Here is a 4,225-nt window from a genome sequence, read left to right as displayed (position 1 = left end):
AAAGCCAACCGCTACGTAATATACCTCAGATCCTGTTTGCATGCCGTCAGCGTCGCTGCTGGCGTTGTCGTCGTTGGCAGAAAAGTGGCGGCAGCAGCACAAGCAGCACTGTAGTAAAACAAAAAACACAACAAGCTCGATCACGAGCTTTTATTTTTCGAGTACTTTACCAACAACAGACCTACGTACGTTCTGTGTGGGCGAACGTCAACAGCGCAGCATCGCACATTGGGCCAAAATATGTGAAAATTTTCCATTTTAAGTTTAGCTAATAAATAAAACAAACCTTTGCCGCCTCTCGTTATAATCAAGGGCAAAATTGTTCATTTCAAGAGAGTGGAAAATTTAAATTTAATATGTAAATTCAATTAACAGTCTAAAAGAACTTGTTTTATGATTAATCTATCTAAATGAAAGCTTAAATTAAAGTGTAAAATACGCTGAATGCAGTGAGTAAAGAAGGAAAATCTTTTTGAAGATCACTCCTTAAATTGAGAAACATCTGAAACTCGCAAAACATACAATTTCCCATAGATAATTTAATATTTTCATGGGAAAATAAACTCATTAGGCAAAATTATGTCTAGATCCTTGTAAGTGATAAATGTTGCCCTGGCCTAGAAAGATTACAACAAAATTTCTGCCCAGTTTAGCCAGACAGTCGATTGAAGAGAATTTAAGGACTTCCAACACTTTATAGTTCAGACCACTTAAAATATAGACTAAAATATAGATTTACATACACTTTGGCGACTTTAATATATCATTTTAATCCTCAGGTGGCGGATTTACGTCTTAATTTTGGTGGAGGTAATCGGAAATGTGGACGGGAACAGGCACTTTGGAAGAAATATCGTTCTTGGATATCAAAACTTAATAAGTTTTGAAAATCTTATTCATGTTATCAAACTTCTTCAATATGAAACTACTATTATCTACTTTTACTTATTTCTTCATTTATTTCTTACTCAATAATGTTTTGTCCTTGTGATATAGTGGCAAAATGGACTGATTTATAAGTCTAAGTCTAGAGTAAAATGGTATATTAAAGTCGCCAAAATGCTTTCTATATTAAACTTTTCAGTTTTTGAAGTTATTATTATTATTATAAGTATAGAATATAGTTGTAAACTATCAACCTAACTGTATTTTACAAGCACTGGCAACTAATTCCTTCGGCTTAGACGAAAACTACATCCATACACTAGCCTGGGATTCGAACCCGGGTATTTCAGTCACCTTTAAGCCGATTTTAAAATATTTTAGGTTTAAACAAAAAATATAGTCCACTAAAATTAGATTATGGACTAATTTTGGCCTTTACTTAGGCCAAAAGAAAGGAAACCTTTAGTGGAAGGAAACTTATTTGTTTGACAGACTTTTGGACCTTTATCTCCCCAATTTCCATTTCAGATGGTTTTTGCTACGAAAATAGGTCAAATTTATGAGCATTATAGTTAAGAGTATTAAGGAGTAAAGTATTTTTGTTTGTAGAGAAAAGTATTAACTTTTTTTCATACACTTTTTGACCACAGTGGGAAATTAGCTGCGAAATATTAATCGAACTGGCTTCAAACTTGCTCGATGGCAACATTTTACGGTTGATTTTTGCGTAAATTTGTTGTTTTTGGTGGAAAAGGGAGTAGAAGAGGGGTCTCCGAGCCACTCTCAAAAAGTGTGTGCGTATGCGAGCGCCCGTGTGTGTGTGTGTGTGTGTGTGTGGGATTCACACAGGCTTTTTTCTGTTTTGGAGCCAATCAGCCAATCATTTGAAGCGATGCCTTTCAACTTTCATTAGAAATTGAGCTTGGAGCCACGCCCCAAGCCCCCTTGATGGTAACTCGGTTTGTGGGTTGATCTTTTTTGTTTGTTTGTTTGCGGTTTATCGTGGTCTGTAATGAATGAATGATACATATATCCACATATAGGGGAGGAAAGTGAGGATGTCTGATAATTGAATATTTTATTTATTGTTTTTTTTTTTTGAGAAAGAGATTAAGTTCAGTGACGTCGACGTCGACGCTGCGTCTTTGTATTTTGGATTTAGCAAGCCAATAATTGATATTAATTGCGGTTAATGAAAAACACAGGCAAATTACTGTCCATTATTAAACAAAAAATGAGAAAATCTAAAAAATAAAAAATTATCATGAAATGGGTGGCAGGTAACTGCATGCAGTTTAGCTAACTAATTGTAAGTACATTGTTAGTTCTCCTCTCTTTCTATCTCTCTCTGGGTTTGTGTGTGTGGCAGCGCCCCGTACCGCCCATCCCTCCCCTCACTAGGCCGTGGGGGTTTCCATTTCCATTCCGATTTCGAGTCGATCTCCGTTTTGTGTGTCACTGTCAACGACAGCGTCAAGCAAGCAAACAAAATCGACAAAAACAAACAAGTGAATGAAGACAAAAGATCCCCCCCCGCCACCCCCTCGAAACACTCCACCCGCAGCAGCAGCACCAACACCCCATGCTATCTACCCATGTCTAAAAGCCACCTATTGAGCCAAAATTTTGACGTTTGATACAATAATTTTGTCGTCTCTTCTTTTTTTTTTTTTTGCCTTATATGCATTTTTTGTGTGTTGTTTTGACGTTTGATGTTTTTGTTTTCTTCTCTTGAGTTTCTGTGCATTAATTTGTATTATTTTTTTTTCTTGTTTCTAATTTATTAATCAATTATTTGTTTGTTCAAAAGTTGTATGTTTGTTTTTACTTTTATTTATTATTTCAGCGGCGTTTACATTTCATTTTCGTCATCATTGTCATATGGCTAATGTCATGTTAGAGACTCAGTTTAAAGATACCGTCCGTTCAGTCCACTTTCATTCATTTCCTCGTGCAATATTCCTAGTTTTATCTCAAATTCAAAAAGAAGAAAACACAAAGCTTTTGACTTCTGACGCAGTTGACCATCATTTTGTGTTTTATGGGACGGTGAGGGCTTTTGTTTTCAAATTTAATCAAATATTTACTTCATATATCTTATGGTTTTTCCTGGAAAGTTGTATGAGAAAGCATTCATTGCATGGTTAGGAAATTTGTTTGTTTCGTTGATGGCGTAAATACATAAGGATGGAAACTTTATAAAACTCTCGTTTAGATGGTGACAAATAACACTTTGAAATCATTAAACATTAATCTGTATTCCTTCTTGTGTTAGTTTACCTAAACTATAAACTTATCAATTGATAGAATAACTCAAAATTCATTTGCCATTCTTGAGGAGATTCTCAGAGGTTTCTTCAGCTCATTAAAGGAAAATATTTAAGCTTAATTACAGTTCTAAATCAGTAAAGACTAAAGTCAACTGCTAGTTCCATACACTGAGCCAAATTATTAGTTATAATTCAAATATGATCTGCCTATATTTTCCAGACAAGATGTTTTGCTTAATTTCTAGCCGATTTTTAAAAGTTAAGAGTTTTTTGACATTTACAGAATCCTTCAATTAATTTTTGTTCAAACTGTATTTCATCCTTTAAGTGATCAAACATACTTAAACAGAGTTTTCAAGTCGTGGATGTCCTATCACTTGCTAATCCTACTGTATGGCTTATCCGACACTGTCGATGGATATCTTTATCAGCCTCTTCCCTTTCTAATCATAACCATTTAAATAGTTTTCCTGATGAAACATTTTCTTTAACTCATTCACATTATACATTATGGAATGTTCGAAAAGACGTCATCACATCTCATATTTGTCTCTGAAAAAGTGTATTTCAATTGATTGTTTACTTGGCACGATTTGTTCATCGTCTGGTCTGGTTCATGGTCTTTCGCATTTCAATTGAAATGCGTCCACAATCTGCACTGATCTGCCCCAAGCTGACCAAGCTGACTGGAGAACTCTGGAGTAACCCATCCGAATCACGTGCTCTCCTACGGATCTTAATGATGTGACGCATTTGAGTCACTTGGCGGAATCGAGCGTCAGCAGAGGAGACTAATATGCAGGGGGCGAGGCGGGGGCAATATGATCTATTAAGTAAGCAGGCCTGGCAAATGACTTTAACTTAAATAATAGTTAATAGTTTATGCAATTATTGTCGGGACCCCACATGATATATATGTATGTATGTATCTATGACTATCATGAGGTGCTAATTGGCGCCTCCCCTTACCTTCCCTTACACCCCATTACACGTGTATTTCTGTCATAGATTTTCGCTCCTATTAATCAAATCTACATATATACATGCAAACCTTTTGTATCTTCATATGT

Source organism: Drosophila tropicalis, unplaced genomic scaffold, assembly GCF_018151085.1.
Source record: "Drosophila tropicalis isolate 14030-0801.00 unplaced genomic scaffold, ASM1815108v1 contig_4, whole genome shotgun sequence".
Taxonomy (NCBI): domain Eukaryota; kingdom Metazoa; phylum Arthropoda; class Insecta; order Diptera; family Drosophilidae; genus Drosophila; species Drosophila tropicalis.
Note: the sequence above shows the minus strand (reverse complement) of the source record.